The following is a 12,790-nucleotide window of genomic DNA, read 5'->3' as shown; positions in this document are numbered from 1 at the left end:
CATTAGCTAAAAGGACCTAAGGCAATTGCACATCTGGATTTATAATTCTCTAAATCGGTTTCTCTGTTCATTTCTAGGAGCGTCAATCAATTAAATGTATCAAACTGCAGATTAAACATAAGAAAACAAAACTGCTTCTCAACAGGAAGATCTTTTAATACTTTTCCTTTTTTTTCTATAAATCTGGGGAAATTGTTCAAAAGCAATTACTGCTTGCAGTGCCGGGGAAATCAAGCATTCAGAGATAGACTCCCAAACGAGAGGAGGCTGTTCGGCTCATCAGAGCTCATCCGGTTCCTAGCAGCTGATTGATTTCTTGAGAGCCCTTGATAACCAATTCCATCCTCTCCCCACTCTCCGTGTGAAGAAGTGTCTCCTTCCCTCTGTCTCCTCAGTTCATTTCCACACAGTGTTCTCTGGAACTGTTTTTTGTGCTTCAAGCTTTGGCTATAGGGTTTGTCGACTCCTTTTCAGATTTTAAAGACTTCAATCAAGCTCCCCCCCTCCTCAATTCTTCTTTGTTAAAAATAGGTTAATTTCCCTCACTCTTCATAGCACATGGTCAATATTTCATTATTGACCGTCACTTATAGACAAAGTTTCCTTCTTATAGACCCAATAAATGGACAAGCAATTCTCAAGTTAGGTATAAAATTGTGAGGCAGACACTATTCACCCCCAGGTTCTGACTCTCAATAGCTTGTGCTGAAGAAGATCCTTAGCAAGTTTCAGCACAATCAGACAAGCGCTTCTTGGTAAAGGCACGTCCGCGTGGTGTGCAGGGGGAGTCATACAATCATGGGGAGCGCAGGGGTCCTTGAGGGTCTCCCCTGGTAAAGGCACGGCCGCGTGGTGTGCAGGGGAGTCATACAATCATGGGGAGCGCAGGGGTCCTTGAGGGTCTCCCCTGGTAAAGGCACGGCCGCGTGTTGTGCAGGGGGAGTCATACAATCATGGGGAGCGCAGGGGTCCTTGAGGGTCTCCCCTGGTAAAGGCACGGCCGCGTGTTGTGCAGGGGGAGTCATACAATCATGGGGAGCGCAGGGGTCCTTGAGGGTCTCCCCTGGTAAAGGCACGGCCGCGTGGTGTGCAGGGTGGGTCATACAGTCAGGGGAGCGCAGGGGTCCTTGAGGGTCTCCCCTGGTAAAGGCACGGCCGCGTGGTTTGCAGGGTGGGTCATACAGTCAGGGGAGCGTAGGGGTCCCTGAGGGTCTCCTCTGATAAAGGCACGGCCGCGTGGTGTGCAGGGTGGGTCATACAGTCAGGGGAGCGCAGGGGTCCCCGAGGGTCTCCCCTGGTAAAGGCACTGTCATGTGCAGGAGGATCAATCTGTCGCTGGGAATTCCACAGAGAGCATTAGCTCTGGCACTAGGTTAGGGAGGCAAAACCTACTTAGGTCATCTCATCACACTACAGCGGCCCCTACAGCAAGGCTGCCTTTGTCCTCCAGGGGGCGGTAGCTCACTTCAACTGTGGAGCGGACTGTGATTGGATGGGCTTGGGGATCAGAGGCTCCTGAGCTGTTGTGGGAAGTTGATTGGATATTTTGAAACACTGCGGTTCAATATAGGCACACTAATTAAAATGTTTATATATCAGAAATGACAATGGTGCCCTACCTGTTTATCTATAAAACTACTGCCTCATTTCAAATATCAGCTAGTAGGAATCTTCTATGGAGCGGACCCCTAGTGGTTGAAAAAGGAGTCTGGTGAATAGCGATTGAAACATTTTGAAGACACTGACAAAAACTTCTAATGGAAACATTTGTCATTGCATTGAAGACATTGACAAAAACTTCTAATGGAAACATTTGTCATTGAATTGAAGACATTGAGAAAACTATTTCTGAATTCAGCAGAGAATGACAGAGACACACACAATAGGATGTTAAACAAGGAGAACAATTGTAGGAAAATAGAGATGGTATAAAGCAGCCCTTAGAAATCAGAAAAGATAGGCAATACTGCAACAGCAGTTTGGTTTGTAGGATTTTTTTTTTTTTGTATTTATTCATTTTACCAGAAAATTTACCCACGACAGTGAGGCCTCATTTACAAGGGGGTCCTGGAAAACAAAAATTAACAAAGTACAACACAATAAAAACATGTGCGGTTCAAACTTAATCAGCTGCACAAAGGATAGAATAAATAAGACATTATCTATTTGTTAATGTGGACTGAAGGAGAAGCATTGGCAGGAGGTTCTAAGCAATTCCCGCAAATACGATCTTTAAATTCCATCTTCATGCTATGATGGAAAGAATTCCATGTCTTTGGGAGTTGATATGCAAAAGATAATTCTCCCATACGTGTTTGAACGCTTGGAACAGTTAACAGAATCGTGGGCGTGTAAACTGTAGCTGATGCTGGTCCTTTCTACCAGAGCACTCAGATAGGGAGGTACCAAGCCTTTAAAAACCTTAAATACAAAACAATACCAATAAACCTACAGTTCATAAGTGAGAGCCTAGTTTGAGGTACAATGATGTGTCAAAGAGGAACACTCTAGAACAAATCTGCAGCATGAATTGTACAGTGCATCTCATTTATGTAGAGACTGCGTACAAGCAAACTGGTAAATATAATCTAAAACAGGGAAGATAGTAGCAGTCACTGACTTTAACCTGCTAGAGATGGAAAAGGCCTTCCTGTTCTTCCTGCTCTAATTTAAACCCAATTTATTAATATGGTAATTAAAAGCATGATGTTCATTAATCCAGTCAGCATGGTTGGGAGGACCGCAAGGGTTTATTATAACAGTTTATTTCAATTTTGTCAACATACTAAAATTCTGTGTACTAAAATCCACAAATCCACCACAAGGGGGCTCTACCAACACGGGGTGTATGAATGCATTACAGAACCTTTCTCTAGTAACTCCAGGTAGTTTAACAACAGCTATTATTGAAAGCATCACAAGTATGGAGCAGCTACAATGAATGCTCACTTAATCAAGCCACTAGCCCTGCTGCTTAGCAACGCAAGCACACACAATGAGCAGAGAGAGAGAGAGGGGTGGGAGAGACAAGAGAGAGAGAGAGAGAGAAAGAGAGAGACTCTGCACTGTTTTTTATGATATATCAATGTATGTATACGTATAAATGTTATATATTTCTGTGCAATTGCTACATTAGCTTTGCTTGTATGATAAAGACCATTTGAATTAGAATTTGAGAGAGAGGAATAGATACAGTGGGTGAAGGAGGAGGGAGAGAGAAAGAGGGAAAGAGACACACTAATAAGAAAAATAATTTTATATTTGAGAGAGTGTGAGAGTAAGGGAGGGGGCGGAAAGGAAAGAGGGAGTAAAAAAAGGGTGAGAGACTTTTAAACCTTTATTAGACACTACATTTGAGAGAGAGAGAGAGAGAGAGAGAGAGAGAGAGAGAGAGAGAGAGAGAGAGAGAGAGGAATTCAATTTAAATCACACCGGCACTCTGAATAAAACTCTGTCAGTTGACCCCAATAGAGACGGCTCTTTATCCTGCGAAATAACTGAATTGAGAAATCTTGAATAAAAAAATAAATTAAGTATAAAAATGTAAAAATAAAGGCATGGGGAAGTATAATTATCTGATACAATGAGGTTAATTAGAATCAGAGTGAGGATTTAATCCTGAATTAAACTGAATGTCATTAATTGTGAGCAACATGCTCCATGGCTTCCTAATGACTGATTCACCATTGAACTGATACAGGGCAACAGAGAGCGCTCTCAATGCTAGCGTGGTCAACTGGAGGCCAGGAAACTGGTTCCCTGAAATAGAAATGTAAGCATTACCGTATGGGTGTTTTACCTGCTACAGAACCCGAACCTGAATAGATTATACCAAAACTGCGCGCCAGCGCCTGTGATGCAGTCATGCCCGCCCACGAGGGCATAAGAAGACTGCAGACACAGATCACAGCATCATTTTTCCTTCAAGACTGCTGCAAAGGATATTTCTGCTCTAGAAAGAGTGCAAAGAAGAGCAACCAGAATTATCACGGGTTTAAAAGGCATGTCGTATGCAGACAGGCTAAAATAATTGAATCTATTCAGTCTTGAACAAAGAAGACTACGCGGTGATCTGATTCAAGGATTCAAAATCCTAAAAGATATAGACAATGTCGACCCAGGGGACTTTTTCAACCTGAAAAAAGAAACAAGGACCAGGGGTCACAAATGGAGATTAGATAAAGGGGCATTCAGAACAGAAAATAGGAGGCACTTTTTTACACAGAGAATTGTGAGGGTCTGGAACCAACTCCCCAGTAATGTTGCTGAAGCTGACACCCTGGGATCCTTCAAGAAGCTGCTTACGAGCAAGATGGGCCGAATGGCCTCCACTCATTTGGAAACTTTCTTATATTCTTATGTTCTTAATCATGAACGCAGCGACCTTGAAGGCTAATGGTTACATTTCTATTTCAGGGAACCAGGGTTATGATAATAACCTAACGTTCCCTTTCAAGTACGAAATGTAACCATTACTGTATGGGTGAGTGTACCAGAGCTGTTGCGAGGGCAATATTGCAGAACGACTTTACCATACGGAAGCCCAGTAACCAGTAGCTAGGGCTATGTCTATTTGTAAGGGTTGACCTGTTAGCTGCCCTTAATACTCTAGTTCCAAAGCCAGGGTTTTGTGGATCGACAACCTAAGTCTGTAGAACCTAGTAAAGGTATGGGGAATAGCTCACACCACTGCATTGCAAATGTCCTTGACAGATGCACCCTGGAATAAAGCCCACGTAGTTACCATGCTCCTGAAGGAATGGGCAGTGAGCTTTCTGAAGGGGGCAAATTGGCTCGCTCATAGGCAGTCCTGCATGTGTCTGATATCCATTTGGACAGCCTCTGCCTAGACAGGGCTTGACCATGGGACAGTCCCAGAGCAGACAACACATCGTCGTATGGAGCTGCAGTTCCCTGTCAGACTGGAAGGAGGTGGAAGGAAGCCTCCATTTCCCCAGACTGGTTGACATGGAATAATGAGATAATGTTCGGCAAAAGGCAGGATTGGTCCTTGTCCTGGACTCTATAAACATAAACTCTATAAACATTAAAAAGGTTCTCACTAAGGAGAAACCTGCATCTCGCTCACCCGTTTTGCAAAGGTGGTAGCAAGCAAACAGTCAGTTGTGCAAAAACATTTCAGCTCAGCTGAATGTGTGGGCTCAAATGGAGGCTTCAAGAGTGCATTATTATTGTTATTATTATTATTTATTTCTTAGCAGACGCCCTTAGCCAGGGCGACTTACAATCGTAAGCAAATACATTTCAAGTGTTACAGTACAAGTAATACAATAAGAGCAAAATAAATACAATGACTTTGGTTCAAGCAAGTACAAGTGTGACAATACAATTCAATAATACAGCAGATAACAGTGACAGTGATAGTTACATCAAGATATGATTAAATACAAAATACTACAGATTAAACACTTGGCAGATTACAGTACTCTGAAGTACAGGATTAAATCCAGTAAAATAGGGGGCAGATAAGAGCAAATAAAACGCATTTCAGGAAGGGTGATAGTGTCCCAGGGGAAAAACAGAGGAGTTCTACAGGTGCTGTCTGAAGAGGTGAGTCTTAAGGAGGCGCCGGAATGTGGTCAGAGACTGGGCGGTCCTGTCATCTGTAGGAAGGTCATTCCACCACAGCGGAGCGAGGGTGGAGAAGGAGCGGGCTCTGGAGGCAGGGGAGCGTAGAGGAGGTAGAGCCAGTCTTCTAGTGCAGGCGGAGCGGAGAGGTTGAGTGGGGGTGTAGGGAGAGATGAGGGTCTGGAGGTAGCTGGGTGCAGTCTGGTCAAGGCATCTGTAGGCTAGTACAACAGTTTTGAACTGGATGCGAGCGGTGATCGGTAGCCAGTGGAGTGAGCGGAGTAGTGGAGGAGCATGGGAGAAGCGAGGCAGAAAGAACACCAGGTTGGCAGCGGAGTTCTGGATGAGCTGGAGCAGACGGGTGGCGGACCCAGGGAGGCCAGCCAGGAGGGAGTTGCAGTAGTCTAGGCGGGAGAGTACCAAGGCCTGGACCAGGAGCTGGGTGGCGTAGTTGGTGAGGAAGGGTCGGATTCTTCGGATGTTGCTCAGAAAGAATCGGCAAGTGCGTGCCAGAGTGGAGATGTGCTGGGAATAAGAGAGGCAGGGGTCCAGGGTGACTCCAAGGTTCTTAGCGGAGGAAGAGGGAGAGAGTGTGGTAGATTACAGAGGAACAGAGATAGAGAGATCAGAGGAGGGGGAGGAGGAGGGAAAGAAAAGGAGATCAGATTTAGAGAGGTTGAGTTTGAGGTGATGCAAGTGCATCCAGGACGAAATAGCAGACAGACAGGTAGAGATACGGGAGGAGATGGTGGAGTCAGAGGTGGGGAAGGAGAGGAAAATCTGAGCATCATCAGCATAGAAATGGTATGAGAAACCATAGGATGCGATGATGGGGCCCAGGGAGCGGGTGTAGAGAAAGAACAGGAGAGGACCCAAGACTGACCCTTGGGGGACTCCTGTTAAGAGAGGGTGAGGTGTGGAGGTTGCTCCCCGCCAGGTTACCTGGTAAGTGCGGTTGGAGAGGTAGGAGGAGAACCAGGCCAGAGCAGTGCCAGAGATCCCCAGGTCAGCAAGAGATGATAATAGAATAGAGTGATCAACAGTGTCAAAGGCAGCAGAGAGGTCGAGGAGAATTAGGACAGAGGAGAGAGAGGCAGCTCGGGCACACTTAAGTGAGTTGGTGACAGACAGGAGGGCGGTTTCAGTGGAGTGAGCAGAGCGGAAGCCAGATTGGAGAGGGTCGAGCAGAGAGTGGTTGGACAGGAAAGCAGAGAGCTGGCGGTGTACAGTCCGCTCAAGGGTTTTGGAGAGGAAGGGTAGGAGGGAGACAGGACGGTAGCTCTGGAGGGAGGTGGGGTCGAGGGTAGGTTTTTTGAGGAGGGGAGTGATAGAGGCTTTTTTGAAGGCAGAGGGACAGAGACCAGAAAGTAGAGAGGTGTTGGGAAAGGAGGAGATGAAGGGAAGTAGAGCAGGAGCAGCAGCTTGAAAGAGGTGAGTGGGGAGGGGGTCCAGGGCACACGTGGTGGGTTTGTGACCCTGGAGCAGGGAGGAGAGGTCAGAGTCTGAGAGGGGCAAGAAGGTGGAGAAGGAGGGTGAGTTAGTAGGGGATGCAGTGGGTGTAGGGGTTGGAGCAGGAGGGGGTGCGGGGGAGGGAGAGGTGTTAAAGAGTTTGCGGATATCTGAGATTTTAGAAGAGAAGAAGGAGGCAAAGTCATCAGGGGAGATAGAGAAGGGAGGAGGAGAGGGGGGAGGGTTAGGAGGGAGGAGAAGGTAGAGAATAGTTTACGTGGGTTGTTAGTGGAGGCTTGGATTACAGATTGGAAATAAGTACATTTAGCAGAGGAGAGAGAAGAGGAGAAGGAGGAGAGGAGAGTGCGGTAAAGGTCTAGGGCAGCAGGGAGTTTGGTTCTCTTCCATTTCTTTTCAGCAGATCGCAGTGTGATTCTTGCCGAGCGGAGCGCAGAAGAGAGCCAGGGATGGAGAGGGGAGGGGCGAGCAGGTCGGGAGGTGAGGGGACAGAGGGAGTCGAGGGAGGAAGTGAGGGAGGAGAAGAGGGTGGAGGTAGCAGAGTCTACGGAGAGTTGTGAAAAGGAGTCGATAGTAGGGAGGTGAGAGAGAGCAGTGGAGGCAAAGACAGAGGGGGAGAGAAAGCGGAGGTTATGGCGAGAGGTGACAGTGGGGGTAGGAGGAGCAGGGAGAGGGGGGAGAGACAGAGAAAAAGAGATGAAATAGTGATCAGAGAGGTCCAGGGGGGTGACAGAGAGGATGGAGGTGCAGCAGGCCCTGGAGAAGGTGAGGTCCAGTTGACGGCCAGCTTTGTGGGTAGGACAGGATGGAGAGAGACAGAAGTCGAAGGAGTGAAGGAGAGGGAGGAATCCAGCAGAGTGGCTGGGGTTGGAGAGATGGATATTGAGCACCATGTTTAACCTCCAGCGAGGAACAATGTCTTTCAATGTCTTTCATAGGCAGCCAAAGCAAAAATGTTGTCCCGCCAGGAAGCTGAGCTCCTGGGTAGACCGAGTCAATTTTACATGGCAAGCCGAATGGCTGCCAGATAAACATTTAATGTAGAGGGGAATTCCTCTCATCAAACAGGTCCTGCAAAGTTGCAGTATTACTGCCATGGGACAAGTCATGGGGTCAAACCTACGAGGCAGACACTCCACTTGTACCTGTACTGGGAAAGTATGGATGCTGCTCTGGCATTTAGCAAGGTGTCAATAACCCTATTGGACGCTCAGGAGCTGCATCAGGGTTTAACCCAGAGTCTCCTGGGCCAATAAGGGACTACTAGGGGCACCTTGGCCCAGTCCTGCCTGATTTTCTCCACACACAGTGGGAGCAAGGCGAGCGGTGGGAAGGCATATAACAGTTGCCTTGGCAAGAAATATATCTCTGCTTTCCCGAACCTCTCCCAAATGAGGCTACCACCTCAACTCTGAGGCGCTGGGACCTTCCTTGTGAGGAGGTCAGCTGCCCAGTTTTTTTCACCCTGGGCAGGTGTGCAGCCCACAGTGAGAGTGGGTTATCGTGTGCCCACAGCAAAGCTTACGGGCCATGCGATGGAGACTGGGCGACCTGAGGCCACCTTTGTGATTGATGTAAGACACCACTGTTGCGTCGTCTGCTCGGACAAGCACATCCTCCCTCAAACCTTCTGCAACAAATGCTGCAAGGCTAGGTAAACTGCCTGCAGTTCCAAAACATTTATATGGAATGCCATTCTACACAGCGACTCAGCCCAGGCTGGATGCGTCCGTGGTGATGGCCTCCCTTCTGGTGACACTGCCCAACGCTACGCAGAGGCACAGATGGGCAGGATGTTTGCATCAAGAGAGTGCCTTTAGACAGTGATGAAACACCGTCAATAGGCAGTCAATGTGGACTAAAAAAGCCCTGCTGTTGAACCAGGTTTGCAGAGGGCGCATGTGTAGGAGACCTAAAGGTAGGGTCTGAGAAGCTACTGCCTTCAAACCCAGAAGTTCTGTGCCCTCTTTCTCCTACCCCTTCCCCCTCCCTCTCTCCTCTTTCTCCCCTTCTCTCCTCCCTCTCTGTTCTCTCTCCCCTTCACTCCTCTCTCTCCCTCCCTTTCACTCCCCTTCTCTCATCTCTCTCCATCCTTTCCTCCCTCCCTCTCTCCTTTCTCTCCCTCCCTTTCTCTCCTCTCTCTCCCTCCATTTCTCTCCCCTTCTCTCTTCTCTCTCTCCCTTTCTCTCCCCTTCTCTCCTCCCTCTCTGTTCTCTCTCCCCTTCACTCCTCTCTCTCCCTCCCTTTCACTCCCCTTCTCTCATCTCTCTCCATCCTTTCCTCCCTCCCTCTCTCCTTTCTCTCCCTCCCTTTCTCTCCTCTCTCTCCCTCCATTTCTCTCCCCTTCTCTCTTCTCTCTCTCCCTTTCTCTCCTCTTCTCTCCTCTCTCCCCCTCCCTTTCTCTACCTTTCTCCCCTCTCTCTCCCTCCTTTCCTCCCTCCCTCTCTCCTCTCTCCCTCCCTTTCTCTCCTCTCTCCATCCCTTCATTGCTCCCTCTCTCCTCTCTCTCCCTCCCCTTCTCTCCCTTCTCGTGTCTCCTCCCTAACAACTGGTTTAATTTCAGGCAAGGGAGACTGAAGCCAAATTATAAACCAGTTAGACATGAATTCAGTAATGAATTCAGCCTGGTTTGCATATCTACACTCTGCATTGCAGTCTGTTGATAGTGCTAATTACCCAAAACATAATGAATTAGGAATTCCACTGCTAATTGCTATCCTAATAAACCTCAGTTCTAAGTGGGGCAATTAAACCAAACAAAATATTGACAATCAATATATATATATATATATATATATATATATATATATATATATATATATATATATATATATATATATATATACATACACTGTATAGTATATTATATAACAGACCCTGTATTGATGCGATACAGCTGAGCCATCTGAAATATCTTTGTAACAGATGGAAATTATGTCACAGTAAAATTAGCTAGACTCTTTATTTTTTCTTATATAACTATATATATAGGGTGCAGTGTGTAAGCTACAATCTGATTTCACAGATCTCATAAATTGGCCAGCCAGTCTTGATAACTCAAAACAATTATAGTTGCTAATGCTTTGGCGCCACCAAGTGGAATTTCGTTATCAATACACTCTGAATCGAGAACAAAAAGCTACGCTTTGCTATGGGACCGTTTATAATGGTTAGTTTACCATGGTTTGTTTTTTAATATGCTTTACCAGACCTCTCTGTGCTTTACAATGCTTCCCTATGCTTTACCAGACCTATCTGTGCTTTACAGACTAGAGTGCAGAGGTCATTTTACCAGCACAAAAGGAATGTGTGTGTCGGTGCACTCTCTCTTCCTGATTCAGCAGAAAAGCAGTGCAGAGCAGTGCAGGAGAGCTAGTCACAGAGACCAGGTGAAACAAACCAACTCAGCTAAAGGTTATCAAACACCCAAAAAGGAAGCTAGGAAGGTTCCAGTGACAGTGTTAGACGGCAGAGAAGTCCAGGAGCCACAGCTTAAGGAGTCGGGTAACTAAATAAACCAGGAGTTGAGAAAGACAGTTTGCTTTATTTAAGAAGGCCTTAAACTAAAACGTTCAATGAGCTCATGGACTGTTGTGACTGCGAATTAACCGCGTTCTACACTGGAAGAAGGCTAAATCTGGATTTAGTGAAATTACAGAGACTAAACTGATTTTATTTAAAGTTATATGCTTATTTGCAAACATTTTGTGTTGTTGTGTAAAGCATAGGAAACATAGACTGATTTTAAGAAGCAGTGTCTTTTTGTTTAATTTATTTTAGAATTATTAAATGGGCAGTTTTGCTGTAAAGTTCTAAATAAAATTAAGAAATAATTATCAGGGGCAACTGCAAGTTGGAAACAGTCTAAACAAGTGAAACTCTTAATGTAATTTCTCTTTCAATGATAAGGCTTACTGGGGATATCAGTGCACTGACTAGGTTAGTGGGATTTTATGGGGTTAATGTCTCATGGAATGTAACTAAGTCTAAACCTGTGACTCCCAGTTTCTGCTCTGAACCAACACACACACAGACAAATAAATTGTTTATTTGGCATTAACTCCTTGATTTATTATTAAGTAAGCCACTTAATAATCAAAGTAACAGGGTTAAGTTAATAAAGAATAAATAGAATAACACACCTGATGTCATTATAGGTTAATGATAATAGAGAATATTGACATAGACAGGGAGGTGTTACAAGCGGGCCCCGGCCCTTTGGTCCATTTCTCCCTCTGTGCAGCGGCTGCAGCCCCTAACCCCGCCCCCTTCATACACACACACACACTGCCAGTGACATAGCCACAAGACGTTGATGTAGCTAGCTATCAACGGAAGTCCGCTTCAGTTTTGGAAAACATCATGGAAAAGCAACACAGTAAAAAACGCAAAGGTGGGGCTGAAAAGTTAAGGGAGAAAAAAGTAAAGCCCCTTGAGTCAGATGCAGCCAAATGTAGGAAGTTAACCGACTTATTCGGTAGTAGTGCTGCTAGAGTGCCAATGCCAACAACGTGCACGTAGTAGTCCATGCCGAGGAGGATGCCGCAGCCCCGGTTCAAACTAGAGTAGTAGCAGAAGAAGGAGACAGCGACAGCATAGCCGACGACGATTGTGAGTCTAGCACAAGCAAAGTCAGTGCAGCGGCTGCATCCGAAGCGGTAGGCAATGGGGAGCCAGGGCAGGGAGGGAGACAGATAACACAACATCAATATTGTGCTAGCTAACTAGGCTAACTAACTGTACCAGTAACATGATTCCAGCCAGACAGTTTGTTGATTAATGTACATGCCAGCCATATCAGTCATTTCAAGCCCTATTCCTCAACTTTTGTTGAATAGGAATTACACCATATATGATATTTCATATTTTCATCATATTTTTACTATGTACTTGAGCTTGTGTCCTCAAAAGTGAGTACACCTCAGCAATTTATAACTATTTTTACCAGAAAGGTGAGATTTTAATCTTTTTTGGAGTATGCAGCATTACTAGTTATTGTGTATGGCCCTCTCATGATAAATAATTACTTTTGGGTATGTCTATTTAGGCGGAAATCTGCATTTTTACATTACATTCAACAGGTTAATGTTTGTTTTTAAGCCCTACTATTTACATTAGTCAGTCCTTGACACAGCACAGCCGCCTTTTATTAATTAAATTCATGATGATTCAGCCTGACTATAAGCTATTGTTTCCACTATGTTGCTATATTTATACAAATCATGGATACTGTCACAGAGAGTATCCACAGGCGATTTCTAACTCATGGCACTCTATATGCTGACCTAGCCCTTCTGGACCCCAGAAACTTCTCCCAAGTCACATCCAGTGGTCTGCCCCAGACAGCCCTTCAAGAGCTCAGCAAATGTTTGTTTAGTGTACAACAATAGCTGTGATGCAGCTAGGTGGTGGTATGAGGGGCTGGTGTGTGAACGTGCGTGTGTCGGAGGGGTAGGGGCAGTGGAGTATCCGTGGGCCGGTTGTGGTGGGCCGGTCTGGGTCAAAGTCCAGGGCCGTTTTTTAGTCCCAGTCCGTCCCTGACCATACCTCTCTGTGCTTTACAATGCTTGCCTATGCTTTACCATGCTTTCACTGTGCTTTACAATGCACCCCTATGCTTTACCATACCTCTCTGTGCTTTACAATGCCTCCCTATGCTTTACCAGACCTCTCTGTGCTTTACAATGCTTCCCTATGCTTTACCACACCTCTCTGTGCTTTACAATGCTTCCCT

Source organism: Acipenser ruthenus, chromosome 54 (assembly GCF_902713425.1).
Source record: "Acipenser ruthenus chromosome 54, fAciRut3.2 maternal haplotype, whole genome shotgun sequence".
Taxonomy (NCBI): Eukaryota; Metazoa; Chordata; class Actinopteri; order Acipenseriformes; family Acipenseridae; genus Acipenser; species Acipenser ruthenus.
This window is presented reverse-complemented; position numbering follows the sequence as displayed.